The 21,288-nt window shown below is 31.1% G+C and overlaps 2 long non-coding RNA genes across 2 annotated transcripts; both read right to left on the bottom strand.

Moving 5' to 3' along the window:
* Positions 1 to 909: 909 nt before the first annotated feature.
* On the bottom strand, positions 910 to 18,583 carry LOC140440273 (uncharacterized). The gene is made up of 3 exons (XR_011950803.1): positions 18,400 to 18,583; positions 13,803 to 13,916; positions 910 to 1,136 (listed from the first exon to the last, which is right to left on the bottom strand). It is a non-coding gene; the product is annotated as an uncharacterized lncRNA (long non-coding RNA).
* On the bottom strand, positions 4,041 to 5,730 carry LOC140440269 (uncharacterized). The gene is made up of 3 exons (XR_011950802.1): positions 5,120 to 5,730; positions 4,714 to 4,929; positions 4,041 to 4,101 (listed from the first exon to the last, which is right to left on the bottom strand). It is a non-coding gene; the product is annotated as an uncharacterized lncRNA (long non-coding RNA).
* Positions 18,584 to 21,288: the final 2,705 nt, after the last annotated feature.

The following is a 21,288-nucleotide window of genomic DNA, read 5'->3' on the forward strand; positions in this document are numbered from 1 at the left end:
ATTTTGGATGTGTCTCTTTGGCTATGTCCATTTCTATGGTAAGCAGCAATTAAATTTCTTTCACTAATCGTAGTTGGGCGACCCATTCTTAAATAATTTTGATATTTGCCGATTAAATACTTTAAAATGTCAAATCAAACATAAAAATAACTGCAATATAAATTTAATGCAACGCATACTTCGCAAATTTTAAATTGATAAGTTGTGTAATTCTTCATATTAACTGCATCATTTTAGCTGTGACATCAAAATCATACATAAAATAATTAAATATTTATTGTTATTTAACTATGGCATATTTTAAGACCAAAAAATAGCTTATGCTATTTTAGAAGACTTACAGTAATTTAATTTGAGTATGTAAATTTTTGCTATTAAATATTGAGTCACTGACACAAGCTAGTTTTATTGAGTAGCGACTGCATCATTTAAGCTGTGAGCCACTGTATCTATCTATTTACAAGATGCTCAGATACTCAGTGCACAGATTCTAAATGTGCCGGTGGGAGATGGCTTCTATGCGCTGTATTATAGTCGATGTATGAGAGAAAGTTTTCAAAATAATGAAATAACAAATAATAATATAAAATTTGTTATTTCATTATTTCGAAAACTTTTTCTCTCATACACCAACTATAATACAACGCATAGAAGCCATCTCCCACCGGCATGTTTAGAATCTGTGCACTGTATCTATCTATCTATCTATCTATCACTGACAGTCTAACAATCATATATTTTTCTTTACTTTTTTCTTAAAGTTATTTTTCCATTTCATCCTCCAAAATCATTTATTCTTAATTTTACTATAGCAAATAATAGATAATAATAGATTGCAACTTCTAAAAGTGAAGCCCTATTTGAATATAAATTATAATAGTGGAATATTGTTCATAAATTAAATGCCAATTATTTTATAAAACTTTTATTAGGTTTTATTTAAAGCAAATCGCCACACTATTAAAATATATTGGGACATTCATATTTCTTTAATTTTATATAAATATATATTGATCCGATTAGTTTAACTTAAGAACTAAATTCCTAATAAGTATCTTCTAGTATTTCCTCGTTATCTGTAAACTTAATAGGTATCTATAAATCCTCGTACGTTAACGGCGTCTAAAGCTTGTACGCTAAAACAAAATAAAGTATTACTTACATCATAATATTTAAAACATATCATTTAATAGTCGACAACAATTAATAATGCTAGTACAAAGCTAAATATAACAAAACTTTACTGAAAACATTCATAAAAGTGAGATTTCATAATAGAATAATTATATGAGAATGTGAATTGTGGCTAATAGACTATTGATAGATTTCTAAATACTAATAGTACTCTGATCAGAAGCTATCAAATTTTTACCGCCGGGTTGATACAAATTTTATTTAAAAAATTGATTTCGCACACGTATCACATTTAAAGCTACGGCACAGTTTAACCACAAACAGTTAGGACACTCGGAGTCGGCGCCTTTGAAGTATAAAAGTATCCAGACGCCATATTGAAAACAGACCAAATCAGTTACGGACTGGCACAAGTGGTTAGAACAGAGACGTGTTTATATCATAGTATAAAAATAAACTGTGTTTATATTATTTTAAAGTTAGTAAACAAGTTAATTTGAATTAATTACAATCGACAATATATTGTTTCAATTTTAATCCTCAGCTGGTATCGTTATTTTATAAACACACAACTGGTATCGTGGGGTGCGTAAATACTCCAAAATTACAGTGACCAGCATTTATCTCTGCATTGAAAAAAAGAAGACATGTCTCATACAATATTTATTATTAACTAAAAAATACAAAAGTTAAATATTATTATTAAAAATGTTTTATTTATTTTATATAAAAATAAAACTTTTCTACCATAACCAAATAAGAAACTGAAAAACTTCTATTCCTACTAAAGTAAAGACATTGACTATTTGTGCTTTTATAAAGAACATGCATTTTTTCTTGTTATATCTGAAATTACATAAAAGACAGCCAGAGGCCATCTTTTTTATTATAAGTTTTTTACCTGCCTTTTTAAATTGCATTCACTACAGTTTCTAGTAGAATAGTTGTGAATTTAAAATTTTTTTAGTAGCAATGGTGCTTATTTGTTTTTAAAGTATTTCGTACAGTTCTAGCAGTGATACCAGTTTCTGTTGAAATTAGGGTGTTGTTACAAGGAAAATTGATTTCAGTTAGACTACTTTCGGCAGTTTCACGCTGTTCCTGTTCTTGATTAATTGCACGAGCTGGTTAATATATCTCTATCACTATCCGTGCATTTTCTACAATTATTTTTTCACAGTCAGTTTTTTCAAATTTAAAAAAATGTTGCGAATTGCAGATTTTGATGGTACAGGGCCTTCGAATGAAAACGAAAACGTACCGATTATATCGTTGGCACTACTTCCAGAATAATATCATTTAATAATTTGAATTTTATGTTCAGTTGTAAAGGTTACCATTTTCCTAACTGGAAATATCAATTGCATTATTTTTTTTGCGAATAAAACCAGAATTATTATTTATTTATTTATTTATTAACGGGATGACCCCATTTTTTTACAAAATAATTAACAACGTAAAATATCCTAACTATAACACAAATACTAAAACTAAATAATTATTAAATATTGTTAAACAATTATTAAATTACATAAATTAAATTTTTCTGGGAATCGTTTTAAAATGAAATTAATACCCCCAAGTTCTTATAAAAATTATATGAAAACTCCCAAGTTGAAGGTCACTCATCTTCGATCCCTAATATACTCAGTCAAACAGTGCTTGAATCTTACAGATTTTATATACAGCAGATCCGACATCCTGATAAGGTAAAAGGAAGGGGAGAAAGAAAGAAATATCCAGCAGATCATAAGATTGACTAAAGTCATTTCCCAGTATCTGAATTCTGAAATGGGAATTTGGCATAGTTAGTGTGATAGTGTTTTATAGAGAACAAAGACATTTCTTTAAGAATTCTAGTGCTACATCTAAAGTTGGTAGGACCTAATAAATCAGAACAGTCAGTTGTATGATTAAGTAGTTTATAGAGAAAGACTAGATCGCATTTTAGTTCTATAGTTTTCTAAGGAACTGATATTTAGCCTTGACCTTAGTTCAACCAAAGACAAGTTCTTTAAGTTTAATCTATAAGCACAAATCCGGAAAAACTTATTTTGAATTTTTTCGAGGGTGTAAATATGGTTAAAATAGTACAAAACTACAATTCAATCTAATGGGTGTTAAAAATAAGCTCGTATGTCGGTACTAGTTTCATACTATATTCGGCTTCTCTTTGCTAGTAGAACAACCTCATACTGTTCTTTTCGCACTAATTATGCGTGCTATATACAGTTTTCAGATTACCACAACTGTATAGTATTTTTTTGCTACTAACATTTATATATTAGCTTATTTTAATGTAAGCTTAATTTATTCTAAACAAAAAAAATTGAAAGACAAACAATTATAAAAAAACTATTATTTGTAATATTTGGAACATGAACATGTATTTAACCAGACTTGGAACATGGAAATTTGGTTAAAATTATAATTAATTGGGCAATTGTTACAAACCATTATGTATTTCTGCATTTCCTGTAACAGAGTTCTCTGAGGGAATATTTACTTCACTATTGTGAACAGTGTCGGCAAAAGAAGTTAAAGGCATTGTAATACTTTTATTAGAAGTAAATCAACAAATCAAAACAACTACATGGCACTATACTAACACTTATTTTGCATTATTTACCTAGGTAAAAAAGTAAATACTGTTTACCTACAGAGAGAAAATTTACTTCTTGTAGTAATTAAATAAATAATAGTAATTTTTCATGTTAGTAGTAAAAAAATCTATTTATTGATCCAAACGATTCATTTATTTTTTATAGATTTATTTGAAATATTTTATAACTTGATTCTCAAGTTCATTTATTTTTTGGGACAAACGATAATTTTCATTTCTCAATTCCTTTACTTTTGATCTGAGAACTTCCTTCCTTGGAATATGGGAAGATAGAAGTAAAGGTGTTTGAGTGCTCAATGTTGGAAAAAATTCTGACAGTGGTGAAGTTGATTTATCTACATTATCTATAAACAGAAAAAAATGTATTATACATAAGTCAATACTCTTGTAATAATAGAAAAAAGTCCAATTTAGAAATGTTATAATGTATTGTATATTTCTTTTGGAAAAAGAGTGCTAATTCTATCACTTGTTATGAATGAATCCTCTGAATGTTTACTACTAGTATTAAAATTCATATAACTTTCAACAACTTTTATTTTTAACTGTTTTTTAAAAATAGGATTATACATAGAGTGGATCAAACAGACTAAATAACCATGTATAACCTGTAGAGCATTCTTAACTTTGATATATAATAACATAAGGAACACTATTTAAAATTGAAACATAGGTTTCAATAGTTTAGAAACCTCCTTTTAATTTTAATAACGTTTTGCACTTGATGTCTTATAATAAAACATTAATATCTGATATTAAAAATAAATATCTTTTTGGGATAACCAACATATTTAAAACTTCACTGTCCAATGAATCACATATGATTCAAATAGCGTGGTTATATGCTAAATGGATTATATATAATCCATTCATGATTCAAATGTGATTCAAGACAGTGAAGTTTTAAAAATAATAGATAAGTATTTACCAAAAAACACTAATAGAAAATGACTTACCTAAAAGTGAATATGAATGATCACAGTGATTGTCTGAGGATCCCTGCATACATAAAAAAATGGTAGGAACTGCAGTAGGCTTAAGCCTGTTACGGAGATAAATTTAAGAAACAATTGTCATCAAAATGTAGATGACAAAGTTGATAACTTTTATGAAAAGCTGGAAGCTTTACATATAAATCCTCCCATCCAGCAGCTCGTGCCCAGGTTTCTGCCCTGAAACAAATATATTTTAAGAATTTGAAAATTATTGAAAATATATACAAAAGTAAGTACACAAATATTATTTTAATAGTTGTAGAGGTACAGCAAAAAGTAGGGGTCTTCAAAAATGAACCTGTCTTAAATCATTTAAACTTGTAATTTACGTTTATTAGTTACGGATATTGACAAAAGAAATACATACCTTTGAGGATCCTTGGGAAACGTAAAAAACGTACCTCCCGTCTTCGAACGTGAATTTTTGCAAGTGTTCACAGCACAATGGTCTCCAGGCATAATGAAATTACAAATATCTCTTGGAAACCACAAAACTTATATTTACCTACGTATATAATATACGAAGTTGAAATTTGATAATACAATTTAGTTCTAAAAAGAATTATTTTTAGATTTAATTAAACGAAAAATAAAACGACACAGAAGTAAACAAACAAATCACGACAGATGACTACACGTCACATTAATACCAGTCTGATGTCACAAGATTTCGGTCTGTTTTCAATATGGCGATATGGCCTGCGCTAAATGATGCGCGTACTTTTTCCCGCCTGTCGAGTGTCCATACTACTACGGTTTGTTAGAACAGTGCGCAGCGCACGACATACACGTACAGCAGAATCTGTTGTACTCGACTCACGGCATTTTTGGACGAGTCTGTTTGTTAGAGTAGTTCGTATTCATTTATTCTGTCGCGCTCAAAACAATTTTAAAAATTAGTTTTACTTTAACAATTAGTTCTCTTAAAGATGGTACGTTTAAAAAAATGAATTCTTCCAAATTTAACGCAATAATTTACTTACTTCACTAATTACTCGAAGAAGGGCAGGACGAAGAAGAGTTGATAATGTCAAATTTAAATAAAAGAAATAAAAATGTAAACGAAATTTCTAAACTTTTAATACAGAAGGTGCTTTTAAATTAACAGTCGAAAAAGGATTGTTTCAAAACGAAGTAAAAATTTCGAGAATATTTTGGACTTTCCAGGGATTTATTTGGAACTGTCTTACAATTTGTAATACTACACTTCTTCTTCTTCTTAAAGTGCCTATCCGTTCCGGATGTTGGCGATCATCACGGCTATCTTTACTTTATTTATTGCAGCGCGGAACAGTTCAGTGGTAGTCGTGTTATACCACTTTCGTAAATTTTGAAGCCAGGAAATGCGTCTTCTTCCCGGTCCTCTCTTACCATTTACTTTCCCTTGGAGAATCAGCTGGAGAAGGCCGTTACGTTCTTGATTTCTCATTACATGTCCTAGATATTCCAACTTTTTAGTTTTGACGGTCATGAGAATTTCACATTCTTTCCCCATTCTATGCAGGACCTCCACATTAGTAACTCTGTCAACCCAGGATATACGTAAGATGCGCCTATAACACCACATTTCGAAAGCTTCGAGCCGATTCATAGATGCAACAGTCAGTGTCCATGCTTCCATTCCGTAGAGCAGAACTGTGAATATGTAGCAGTTCAATAGACGGCATTTTGTTTTTAATGATATGTCTCGACTGTTGAAAATCGTTCCCATTCTAACGAATGCTGCTGTTGTTTTTATTATTCGCTGTTTAATTTCTGTTGAGTGGTCCCATTGGCTATTTAAATTGGTGCCTAGATATGTATATTGCTCGACTCTTTCGATATTCTGTTGGTTGATTGTAAGTTAAGCGTTTAGTATTGGTTTTTTACTAATTGTCATAAATTTGGTTTTCTTTATGTTAAGAGCTAGTCCGTATCTGTTGCTGACTTCTGTTATGCGATTTGTTAATATCTGTAAGTCATTCAGATTATCGGCAAAAACTATAGTGTCATCTGCATATTTAATGTTATTCAACCATTCACCGTTTATTAGTATTCCTTTCGCACAACCGTCTAAAGCTTCCTTAAATACTCATTCAGAATAAATGTTGAACAACAATGGAGACAAAATACAGCCCTGTCGTACTCCACTTTCTATTACAATTTTATCAGTTAACTGGTCTTCTATTTTGATTTTGGCCGTTTGATTGTAGTAAATGTTTCTGATAATTCTAAGATCTTTGTTGTCAACTACAATACTACACTATACTACACTACACTAGTCTATATACTACACTAGTCTTTCATATTCCTCGGGAGAAAATTTATTAGACATGACTTAATTATTACAATATTAATAACTGTATAAAAATACAATTATAATTTCGGTATAGATGTGTACGCTGTGAGCTCAGCTGAACGTTTGCGTCCAAATCAAATCGCAATTGATTCCAGCGCACACCGTGAACGTACACGGCTATCGCTCTTAAGTGCGCGCAGCTCAGCAGAACCTAACAAACCGTTATCATAGAGAACCATTTCCTTGATTTTGACGAACGTGCGCGGCGTTCGACTGACTGTGAGTTATGCGTCGCTCACTGTTCTAACAAACCATAGCTTTAGCCGATCGCTGCAAGCATTGTTTCTCAGAGTGGTTCATTTTAAAGAAAAAGTGCTAATACACATTTTTGTTCAATGTTATCTTAGCTACACTTCTTGTTTGAAACATGTTTTTCTACATCATACAGATTATTGGTAAGTAAATCGATGAACGTCCCCCCCCCCTCTTAGTGGGAAGCTTGGGGTAGGAGTAGCAAACATTTTTTCTCAGCAAAACATTCTCAGCAAAATTCAGCTTGCTCGTGTAATGTTTATACGTTTAGTGGCATTTTCGTCTCTGACAACTAGGACTGGGGTATTCTTTTCTTGTACATTTAGATACACAGGGTGTCCAGAAACTCTCCTGACAAACAAAAACCGGAGATTCCTTAATGCTTCCTAAGGGAGCTACAGCTTTTTAAAGATGACGCCTTGTAAGTAGTTTTTTTATTAACTTTAAAACGTTTTTAATTTGGAAAAAAAATTGGTATGAGTATTTACTCTCCGAAGTTAAATCGATTCCATTAATTGCAAATTTTTAGTATCGTTGATAGGCGTCCGTTTTCAGTAGGTCAACGGGTATTTTACCGCATTACTTTTTTGTCTGTAACTTTTAAGCATTTGTGATACTAGATTATTAAATTTTCAGATATTCTAGTATTAAAAGGTACTCTTACTCCAAGTCGATAGGATACACCGTTGTCCAGAAAAATCGATTTGAAAATTTTTATTTTCTTAGTCATGAAAGTTTGGACTTTAAGTCTGTAGGATACACCGTTTTCTATAAAAATCTATTTAAAATTTTTTTAAGCAGAAAAATGTCCTTGTAGCAATGCTTGTACCTTAGTAAAATAAAAGGATATAAATTTTCGTTGTGTAAGATATTTCTTGCGGAAGATTTTGAAACTGTGGGATACATGACAGATAGTCTTCGAACGCATATTTCTAAATTTTCCTCAACTTCCATTAAAGTAACATTTTGATGAGCTGTTACATCATTATGTCGCTCTATTCTTTCACAATAAAATAAATGTATATCAGCGTATTCCTTATTAGTAAAAACCTTTTTTGTTGAATTGAAATTATTGTGTTTTAATGCCACAAATTAAAAACTTAAAGAGAAACTTCAAGAACTGACAGGAATTTTTGACAACGAAAAACGTATTTTATATTTCTGTTGACAGTTTCATTGATTATAAACCACCCATGATTTATAATCAATGACAGTTCAAAGCTTACAATCGCAAAAAATATTAATTTAACTTTCATGACGAAAAAACGAAAAATTTTCAAATCAATTTTTCCCGAAAACGGTATATCTTACCGACTTAAAATAAGAGTACCTTTTAGTAATAAACTACCTAAAAATCTAATAATCTATTATTACTAATGCTTAAAAGTTACAGACAAAACAGTTATGCGTTAAAATATCCATTGACCTACCCAAAATGGACGCCTATGAACGGTACTAGAAATTCGTAAATAATGGAAGCGATTCAGCTCTGGAGGATAAATAATCGTACCAGTTTTTATTTTTCTAAATAGAAACATTCTGAAGTTATTAAAAAAAACTACTTACAAGGCGCTATCTTTAAAGAGCTCTAGCTCCCTTAGGAAGCATTTTCAGACTAGATGAATTGGGTAAAATCATCTTAAATTATCTGAGGAGTCTTCGGTTTTCGTTGGTCAGGAGAGTTTCTGGACACCCTGTGCACAAATCGTTGCAAGTATCACAATTTGACGAAACATATCTTGTTTACCGTTAGTTCTAGAATATATTTTACAATAGAATATTTTAAAATACAGAAAACTCTCTTTTTTATTTGGGAATGCATATGCCTAAATGTACAAGAAAAAAGTTATAATGAGAAATTTTAAAAAAGCAGTAAAACTTCATTAGCAAAAAATCGTTAAAAGTAAAAAACCTTGAAGAACCGAATCTATATAAAATTATAATATATTAAATAGTAAGATATAGAACAAAAAGCATAATAACACAGTAAGAATTTATAAATAATTAATGATAATACAAAGAAGTAAATAGACTAATGACAAATAAAATTTAAAAGATAGATCCAAATTTAAAAATTGCGGCCAAGCAGAACTGTTAAGGCCGGTTTTCACGCTACGTCTTATTGTACGTTTTGTTGGATAGGACAAATCCTATACAATAAAACGTGGCATGTAAACAGCAAAACGTACGTCTTGTCGAATCGAAATGAAATCCAAGGTCAGATCGTAGAAATGATGGGAGAAGCATAGTTTTGCGAGAACTGATAGGATAAAACGTTACGTGAAAATACATGTTCAGACAAGTCGTCCGATCTTGACTTATTTGACGACTAGTTCCACTGCAGTTCGCTTCATTTTTCTTAAAAAAACCTAATAATGTCAGATTTGCGGCAATGCATCCACGATTTTCTCGGGGAATTTATTGAATTGTATAAAAGTTTTTAAGTAGTTCTGTTTTAAAACCAAGTAGATTGCATTACAGGTTTCAGGAATTATTTGGCTTAACGCGTGTTTGGATATTATGGTTGTGAACTCTAAGTCCTTGACGCTGCGTCCTGTTGTAAGATATCTGAGAGTTGCTGTGAGTCTTTCATGGAGTGTAATGGCTTTTCTTATGAGGTGTCTTATTTCAATATGTATGGTGTTACCAACTCTAGCAATTGACAATAGGCTGAGGTGTCCATTCGCAAATAATTGCGCCAGTCATCTGGTTCGCCTCTCAGTTCTTTTAGTAACGAGACGTGCGAATACTGGCTTCTTTTTAGAAGCCCACTCTCCTGACCATCTTGTCTTTTCCCTCCCCATCCCCTTTTTCCTCAGTCATAGTATCGTTATGGTTGAAAAAGTAAAAGAAAGCAGCCGTGTTTCGTCCATAATAAAAAAAATCACTAAACAAACTTCATACAACTCAAGACTCTGAATTAGAAATAAGGTAGAAAACGGAAGGAAAAACGTAGTGTGTATACACTGGACACAGCGTACATTTTGTCGTACGTTTTATATGACCCACAAAACGTACAAAAAGACGTAGTGTGAAAACGGGCCTTTACGTTCAAGATAGTTTTTATCTTTCATAAAAAACTTATAAATAACAAGCAACTTCAGGAAAACAAACTTTCTAAAAATCACACAACAAATAGCAAAGAATTATGCAAACTCTAAGAAATATATATACTAGATCATTTTTATGGCGATCTAATTTATACAGGGTATTAATAAATAAGTGGAACAAACTTCAGATGATAATTTGTTATATAAACATATACACACAACCAAACTTATATGGAATCACCCAGTATTTCTTACTAATAATAAGAAATGTATGACAACTTTTTTTGCAGATAAGAGATAAAGGTTTTTGTTGGACATACGATTCATAATTGATCAAATTTGATCAAGTACACATTGAAAAATTTTATTATTTGTGTCAAGTTGTAAAACCGAGACGTCAGAGTAAAGTTAAGTTTGTGTTCAAAAAAGGTAATATGCCCTACTTAGGTTTGTCAGATGTTCAGAGGGGAAGAATTTTTGTTCTTGTTGAGCAGGGAATGTCACAAAGGCAAATTTCAGCTACACTACACGTCTCGCAGAGCGTTGTTTCAAAAACATATGCAATATTTTTAGAATTGGGTACACTCAAGAACAGACCTAGAGAAAGTCGTCGTAGAGTAACTAGTGATCGACAAGGCCTCTTCTCATCCGGAGCTCCAAAGGCAACTTTTGCAGACTGCAGGTATTGACATTTCAGTTGAAACAGTACAAAAGAGACTTCGTTAAAATATTCGAAATATTTTTATTTTTATGCACGATAATGCCCCTCCACATACCAGCCGAGTTGCCACAGACTTTCTAGAAACAGAAGATGTCACTGTTCTGAGCTGGTCTGCCTGTTCACCTAATATTAATCCCGTTGAGCATGTGTGGAACCTCATTAAAAAAGGATAAGAGCTCGAAGGGATAATCCAGCTGATCAGCTCATTCAAGCCGCTCTAGAAGAATGGGCAAAGTTACCTCAAGAACAAGTTAACGATTTGATACGAAGCATTACCTGTCGGATTGAAGCTTGTATTAGAGCTAGAGGTGGCTATGACATAACACTAACTATTAAAATGAACAACAAGACTGTATCTTTCTTTAGTTAACCATTACAATGTTTTCATTTGTTCGTGTTTTTTTTTGCGTTTTTGTTAATTTCAAGCATTTGTAACATTTTCTGATTGTTTTTTTTTGATAGTAATTAAATTGATTTAGTATAAAACAAAGTTCACTTTCCATTAAAAAAATTTAGTAATACTTTATAAAATCGAAAATACGGGGTGATTCCATATAAGTTTGGTTGTGTGTATGTCTGAAAATTAGGTATAGATATTTTTCTTACGCAAACATATGCAAATATATGCTCTAGAGAGCTTTAGAACTTCTGTAAAAGTAGTTCTTATGAGTCGTGTTAAGAAATACGTATAGGCGAATATAGAGAGCCACTATACGTGAAATTAAATCTTAACTGTCTTTATTTGACTTCGATATACTCTTTATGACTACTAGAAACCAATTCACCAAGGATTTTTGCTTAGATGAGAAGATAATAATGTTTTGGAATGCAATTTTTAGATTCCTCATTTTCTTTCTTTACATCTTTAGTATCGTCTGTATTGCCTTGCAATTCTTAGAAGGCACAGATGGAAATCTTCAGATTTCTACTTTCGTGATTTGTTGTAATTTTGTTTATGTACCTCTGAATACATAAATTTATAATAATGATGACCGTAAATTTACATATTCACGACCCTTTTCTCTGCTATCTGCTACCCCTCTGCTATCCTAAAAATTGGGCAAAGCTATATAAAAATGCCAAATTTATATTACAAATTCTTATTAAGGAAATGACCTTTAGAAAAACTAAAATAGTTGATGCATTCGACCGTTACTTGATGGAAATTCATTTTATGTAACAATAAAACACTGAAAACTTTGTTTTTAAAACTTCCACAAAATTTATTTTAAACTCTTATCACTACAGCTGTTTCGGCTGATTGCCTTTCTCAAGTGATCTATTTTTGGCATGTGTTTACACTTTTTAGTCTCTAATGAAATAGGTCGAGGAGAGGAGAACTGTTTGTCTCTAGTTGGTCATTCAGAATTATATCTGTGTTTTTTTATTTGTTAATTTCCCTAGATTCTAACAAAGATAGCTTAACGCCTTTATTTTGAATGTGAAGAATTTTAAATTCGTCACTAAAAGAATGATTATGATCTCGAAGGTGAAGTGCGTATGTAGAATCTGTTTTTCTATTATTGAAAGCCCTTTTATGGTGTGCTATTTGTTTATTAAAATTTCTACAAGTTTGACCGATGTAAGTTTTTGGGCAGTCGCCACATTTAAGTTTGTACACAACACTGTGTATGTGTTTTTTTATTTTGGCTCTTGTTGTTTTTAATATATTTGCCTAGGTTGTTATTTGTTTTGAAAGCTGGTGTTATTCCTTTCTTTTTTATGTGTTTGGCTATTTTTGTTGATATTTCGCCTGTATATGTAATCGATCAGAAGGTACTGGGTTTTTTCTTTGGTGGTGTAAATAATAATTTCAAGGCTTTCTTGTGTAGTTTTTGATTTAACATTTTCTTAACAACGAACAGACAATTATTATTATAATTCTGAATGACCAACTTGAGACAAACAGTTCTCCCCTCCTCAACCTATTTTATTAGAGACTATAAAATGTAAACACATGCCAATAATAGATCACACGAGAGAGGCAATCAGCCGAAACAGCTGCAGTGATAAGAGTTTAAAATAAATTTTGTAGAAGTTTTGAAAACAAAGTTTTCAGTGATTTATTGTTACACAAACTAAAATAGAACTACACAAATAGCACACTACATACAATTCTCAAATATAAAGACGTAAAAACACTAGTTTTTCAGGGCTTTACAAAAACGAAGAAGATAATAAATTGTTCAAAGACTAAGTGTCAGACTTAATATATCTTTGTCTAATGTAAAACAAATAATTAAATACAAGAATACTTAAATAGTGTGAGCATCAAGTACCTGAATAATGGAAGACACCAGTACGAGAAAACCAGTGAACGACAGATGGAAACTGGTTGTATTATCTTTTCTTAAAGATAAGGCCAAACAAATTATCAAAAGAAGTAAAGAAAGCATAAGAGATGAAAACAGATCAATTTTATTACATAAACCCCATAGTTTGTTCATAAATAATGATATACCTAATCATACTGTAAACTTGATATCTAGATTAATTTGTGGATTAATAAAATATTATAAATAATAGTCCGTTAAAAATTTATAACAAAATTAAACATGAATACTTATAATAAATATTATAATAAAACTAAAAAAAAATTTTATTTGCTAGCAATAATTTATATGTTATTGTAAAAACTGCGAGAAAATCTATTATAAATATCAAGCAAACCCAAGCATAAAATACTTACAGGACACTCCTTGGAAAAAATTCTCGTACATTTACCAAATGTTAACTTTTGACACTTTCCACAAGCACGGACATTCTTTTTAATGTTGGTAAGTTCTCCATTTTTTTTTGGTTGCTATAGTTGTAAAAAGAATGTGATATATTTTTGACAGTGCAGTAGAAATTTAATTTTATTAATTTCAAACTCATAAAAATCCTGTTTACCATAATACATAAAATCTATAGAATATCAAATATAATAATATAGAGTTAACCTAATACTTCTAGAAGAAACTAAAAAATATTTCGCCGCGGTTTTCCTTGACGTATCGCAGGTTGTTGATATATTATATCATGAAAAAATTTGAAAAAATATTTTAACCAGAAAGTATTATTAAAAACGGATAATTTTAGATAAAGCTAATAGGATTAATCAGGAAAATATTACTGACAACTAAATAAATGGTTTAAGTGGTACCACAACGTAATGTATTAGGAGCAGTTAATTAAGTATATGAACAATTTTCACCTATAAATATCTGTAGTTGTTTTATTTCTTTTTTTAGAGCACCTTCCTCATTTAATAAAGGGTTCTAACAAAAATAATCTACATATAAAGTGATATAAAGTTGAATGCTCGAATAAATGAACTTTAATCACATGAAGGCAAATATCGAGCACAGTTTATTGATTAAATCTTGCCCAAGTACTTTCGCACCTAGAGCATCTTCAGGGGCATTTCTTCAAATTTGGCCTATCCAACAATATATTGAGAATGTCATAAAAAAAATTATAGATTATTACAACACGACACAAAGACAGTTTAACATTTTTAAAAAATGACGAATTAAAAAAAAATAAAAAAAAGTATTAAAAATAGCCAGTAGAAAACGGAGTATATGTCGTTAGGAAAAACAGAAATGGATGGGGACATCGAATTGCTTGAGGAAAAATTAGAACGAGTTGGAGAATTTATATACCTTGTCTTCTACATAACAAAAAGTGGGACTCTAGTTCGAGATATTGATGACGAGATATATTTCAACTGGAAGCAAATGAGCGGTGTACTGTGTAATTGAAATTCGAGAAAGTACTGAAAGGAAAGATATACAAGAGTGTAGTGAAGCCGACGTTGATATATGGCGATGAAATGTGGCCTGTAAAGAAGGTTCAGAAAAATAAGATGGAGATTGCTGATTTGAAAATATTACGGTGGATGTTTGGTAAAACTAGAAGGTACAAGATCAGGAAGACGTAATTATATAAAGAACTGGGGTAATCACAGTCTCAAAAAAGATCAGAAACAAAGACTGCAATGGTTTGGAAATCTACTAGAATTTGGGATCTTCCATTAACTGTTAAACAAGTCTTTGAGATTTCAGCAAATCTACTTTATGGAAGAAAGGGTCTTTTACAAAGACCCCCAAAAGACTAACTTTCTCAATAGCAACAATAAGTTCTGCTAAAGCTGCTTTACTAATCTGAAGGGTTTGTCCATACGACCTGTAGGGGTTATTTAAAACTTTTTGAGTAAAAGGAAGAGTGCACCTATCCGTCCTTTTTACTTGCCATTTCTTTTCCTTTTCGTATAATTTTATTCCCACAATGAAATGCTGTTAGACACGGCGCAACAGTGTGTACAGTCCCAACTATAGAATTTCACAGAGATCGCCAGTTCTCTGGTTCATTACTGTATAATAATCATCATCATTATTTTGGCTTTACAACCCTAGCCTCCCCAAGAATTTTTTTCCAGTCGTCCCTATCCATCGCCTTCCTCCGCCAAGCACGTATTTCGATATTCCTCATATCTTGATCTATGTTATCTAGGAATCTTGTTCTGGGGCTGTCTCTTCTTCTTTGACAAATAGGTCTATCAAGGAGCGTTTTTCTAGCTGGATTGATTTGCTCCATCCGCATTACATGGCCTACCCACCTCAGACGTCCTATCTTAATGTGTTTTACGATATCTGGTTTCTGGTATATTCTATAGAGTTCGAAGTTGTATCGTCTTCTTCAGACATCATTTTCATTTACCGCTCCATAGATTCGCCTTAGTATTTTTCTTTCGAAATATTCTAACATGTTTTCATTGCTTTTTGTTAAAGTCCAGGTTTCTGAACCATATGTTAGGACTGGGCATATTATTGTTTTGTAGAGTGTTACTTTTGTATGTTTTGATATAACTGTAGATTTAAAAAGGAGATTAAGCCCAAAATAGCATCTATTAGCCGTGCAAATTCTGCGGTTTACCTCTGCGGTAGTGTCATTTTCAGTATTGACGAGCGTTTCCAAGTATACAAATTCGTTAACTGCTTCGATGACGTCGTTTTCTATAACAAGTGGACGTAGTATTTGTGGTTGCGTACCTATTTTCATGTATTTGTTTTATTGGTGTTTATTATTAAACCCATTTTTGTAGCCGCTTCCTTTATTGCTACGTACGCCTCTCGTGCTGCGTTTTCCGTGCTGTATAATAATAGGTGGTATAAAAAATATACATACATGTTTTTCAAATTATGCTAATCAACGCATACTATATCTATAACAATTATAATACAAAAATGTCATTACACGACTTTCGATTTTCGGTGAATGATAGTCTTTTGGGACCAAACCCAAAAATCCTTCAAATCAAGAAAAATTTGACGTTTCATTTGCCATCCCATTGCCCTAAATCAGCTAATGGTATTACAAAACAACGACTGTGTAAGTATTGCTGGCAAACTAAAAAAGAAAGAAAGGACTCATTGTTTTATTGTGCGTTGTGCCCTGAACATCCGGGATTGCGCTTAGAAAATTGTTTTAGACGTTTTCATGAAGAAATTGAAAATTAGGTAATTAGTTTGTTTTCTTGATGTTTCTGCCATTTAATAATAACTTATGTTAGTTATCTAGGTTTATAATTATTATATTTTTTCTTAATCAGATTACTATTTTTTTTTAAGTTCAACCGACAAATTCTCTGCGCTGTGGCCATCAACGCGACTCAGTGAGTTTTTTTTGTGACCAAATTAATTTTTTTGTACTCATATTTATTATAAATGACTTTTTAGAGTGTACCTTAAAAATTAATTAGTTTACACGAATACATCTCAATGGGCCACTCTTTTCCCTTAAAAAAAGGGACGGAGCTGAACGTGTTAAGAAGGGCAGTCAAAATTATAAGATTTTGTCAACAGGAAAACCTAAGGGCCGATTGTTCGAACGCTAATCAAAACTTGATTGTAATTAAATATTTAATTAAAATAAAATATGTCACATTTTGCGGTTATCAATCATCAATAATAATAATCAGCAATAAGCAATAAGCAATCTTTAATAATTTTAACAGCTACTGTGATGTATTTAATTGTAATTAAATATTTGATTACAATCCAGTTTTGATTAGCATTCGAACAATCGGCCTTAAGAGTATTACTGAAAATAATACCCAATATCGTGTAACAATAAATATCTGGTTATTATTATTTAGACACAATATTATTGGACCATTATTCTCTGATGAATTAAGACATTTGGACAGGCTACAGGAAGAGATTTTACCGAGACTTACTCCAGCAAAGTTACTCCAGCTGAAGAAGAAATTTGGTTTGAAATAGATGGGTGCTCTGCACACTATAACCGAAAGGTTAAGTAATTCCTTAAAAATAGTTTTAATAATTGTTTGGTTGGACCCAACTGTAACATTAAGTGGCCTCTAAAATCTGGAGATCTAGCTCCAAGCGATTATTTTTAAGTGGAATTATTTACAAAAAAATTTAAAATCATTTAAATTGTTATATAAGCTACAATTGGGTTATGCGGATATCTTATGCTAAATAAAGATATGGCATTGCTCGCACTATTGCCTAAATAAAAACATTATTGTTGATTTTTCCCCAACCGGAAAAATTTTTATTAACTTTATTGCTTTTTAAATATTAAATTATAAAATAAAAATAATAACAGTTCAAATTGAGACCAAACGCAAACCAATACACATTCTGCATTATGTGTGTCCTAACTTTTAAAACAATACTCTGGTAAATATATACTTTTTCGCAAAATTTTGAAATGTGTTTAACATTTAGATCAATTTTCCTTTTAATACAGATTTCAGTACTCTACTAATAGTTTCTCATGATTTTTGATATAAAATACTTCCTAGGAACGCAGGGAAGCAGTTTAGAATATCCTATTAAGTTTGTTATTTCCTGGCCGTGAATATTAGATTATAAAAATATATAGAAACTTTTTTTTTCTGGGATTTTCGGTCTGATGTAAATAAAACTAACTTTTGCTTAAAGGTTTTCGCAAATTTGCCATTTTCAATATTCACTTTATTTTATTTTATAAACATTACATTTTACAATTAAATTTCATGTTTAGACTTTTTTAAAAATCCATGTTAATCCATGTTTATTCCATGTTAAACTTTTTAAAAAAGTGTAAACATGAAATTTAATTGTAAAATGTAATCTTTATAAAATAAAAAAAGCTTGTTGCTTATTGAAAATGGCTAATTTGCCGAAACGTTTAAGCAATATATATATATATATATATATATATATATATATATATATATATATATATATATATATATATATATTACAAGAGTATACAGAAAAAATATTTACCTGATATAAATTTTGCCTACGCCATGCCTCTACATACACACCAAATATACATACAAATAATAATAATAATATCGGAATCTTCATGTTGTTTAAATGTTTACTCGTTTGTTAATTTCAAAGGTACTGTTAGGTCAACTGAAACTATTTGTATGAATTGGTGTTTAGTTAAATTAATCTTTGTGGAAAGTAATCTTTGGGGAAACTCCCATAAAATAATTTTACCTTTATCGTTACACATCCGTTAAAAGTTGATATTACCTGAACTATCATAATTTGTATTTCTTAAAATAATTTTTATCTAAGTGTGGTTAGCTTAGTATTAGATTAGTAAAAGTTATAATTGAGGTTAAAAATAATTTATTAAAATTAATATTCTTAGAAATCGAGTTGTATCAGTCAGCAAAACAAGTAGGGTTTCGATCAAGCTACGAAAAATATTCCATCTGCAGTGCTATAAAACTAGTTGAAACAGTCGAGAACTCTATTAAAAAAAATAAACCATGCGGTCCATATGTATATATGTATGAAATAAATTCATTTTTAGTGTTATTATGTACTATGTGAAACAAACCTAAAACAGGTCGATTTTTATTCTTAAATTAACAATTTACAGTATTAAAATATGATACCCCTCCAGCACGGCCTTTGAATTTTAAACACTCCCTCGAAAATTTTAAATAACAAAGGGGGTCGTATGGTACCGTGTTAGAAATGGATTTTATTCCTCTGTTCAACAATATAATGCTTTTTAAGTGGTGCAATCTTAACTGAGAAAATTGACTTTTAAGATATAAAATTTTGATAATGTCTCCCTCACAAAACTTTAGGTTGAATCAAGATAATAGCAAATAATATTTAGACTGTATTTTTCAATGTACTTTACAATTAAATTACATGTTCAAAATCGCCACCATTCACTTCTTGATAATAACCGAGGCGATTTTGGAATTCTCTTACAATATTATGTACGAACTCGGGGGTTATCTTGTTAATTTCTTCTGTTATCGCAACTTTTAAATCAGCAATTCTGTTTGGTCTATTAAAATATACTTTAGATTTTAAACAACTCCTTAAGAAGTAATCGAGAGGAGTCACGTCGGGGGATCTAGCCGGCCATTCGATCGATACACGTCTTCCAATCCACCTATGGGGAAAAACCTCGTTTAAATAATTTCTAACTATACGTGCAAAATGTGGTGGAGCTCCGTCTTGTTGTTAGTAAATAGATCGGTCTATCGCATTTGGATGATTAACCTCAGGAAAAAATCTTCGTAATGTAGGCACTAAAAAGTTAATCAAAAAATCTAGATATACCTCTCCATCAACTGTGCCCTCAAAAAATAAGGACCAATAATTTTATTGTTAATGATACCAGACCAACCGTTTACCTTTTTAGGATATTGTGTGTCAGTCTCACACACCCAGTGAGGATTTTCTCTGCTCCAATATCTACCGTTCTGTTTGTTAACCGTTCCGTTTAAATGAAACGTCGCTTCATCAGAAAAAACTATTTTGTTTACGAACTGCAAATCTGCGTTCACTCTGTCCATCATCATTTCACATAATTCTTGCCTTCTACCAGGATCACCTTCATTTAACTCCTGAACCCACTCAACTTTATAAGGGTGGTATTTTTCTTTATGCAAAACTCTCAAAATATATGATTTATTCACATCATTGATGGCGGCAAGTTCTCGAGTTATCTTATGCGAATTTTCCTCAATCTCTAGAAGTACATCTAACCATTTTTCATCAGGAAATTTATCATTTCTACCTGGTTTTTCAATATTTTTTACATGTCCTGTATAACGAAATTTCTTTTCAATTTTGCTAACTGTAGACTGCGAAACTTGTTGACCAGGTTATTTATTATTAAACATTTCACAAAGCTCCTTTTGATTTCTTGTTTTATTACCACAACCAATCATAATTAAAATGTATTCTTTAAGTCTCGGACAAATGAGCCATAATTAAATTTAATACGCGCAGCAATATTATACTAACGTCTTTTAGTAATTTTAAATACCTAAATGACAGCAGCCTACTAGATTCATAACAATTGTTAATCTGGCTTTTTGGCTAATATTTTATTATCTTTAAAGTTTTTTCCGTAATGTTTAATAGAACAGATAGATATCTGATTATTTTTAAAGTATATTTCAATATACCAGGCAATATTGCTAATTTAAAAGTTGGGATAATGGAAGAATTTAACAAAATAACCCCCGAGGTCATACTAAATGTTGTACGAGAGTTCCAAAATCGCCTCGATTATTGTCAAGAAGTGAATAATGATGGTCAAGTTGAACATTTAATTTAATTGTAAAAATCTATTTTTTCAGTTATGATTGTACAAACTCAAAAACTTTATATTGCTAAACATAGCACTAAAATCGCTTTTTAACAAGGTGCCACACGACCCGCGTTGTTGTTTAAAATTTTCGAGGGGGTGCTTATAATTCAAAGGGGGTGCTGAAGGGGGATAATATTTTCATACTGTAAATTGTCAATTTAAGAATAAAAATCGACCTGTTTCAGGCACATAGTACATAATAACGCTAAAAATGAATTTATTCCATACATATTGACAGAGTGGAGCGGCAGGAAGATAAGTTGTTGCCAAACCTATTTATAACAGTGATGAAGTACGAATTCAAACGGTTAGAGTAAGACTCAAAGGGTATTAACAACGATGAAAAGAAACTTAATTATCACCAACATGCCGATGATATTGCTCTCATAACAGACGACTAAGGAGAAGCCATAGTGATGCTGGAACAACTACAGCAATTGCCCCGAGAATCAGTTTAAAAATAAATTATAGAAAAAGTAATATGATGACGAATATCGTCCCCAATGAGTTAATAGAAATTAAGATTGCTCATAGTT

The sequence above is a fragment of the Diabrotica undecimpunctata genome, chromosome 1, assembly GCF_040954645.1.
Source record: "Diabrotica undecimpunctata isolate CICGRU chromosome 1, icDiaUnde3, whole genome shotgun sequence".
Lineage (NCBI taxonomy): Eukaryota > Metazoa > Arthropoda > Insecta > Coleoptera > Chrysomelidae > Diabrotica > Diabrotica undecimpunctata.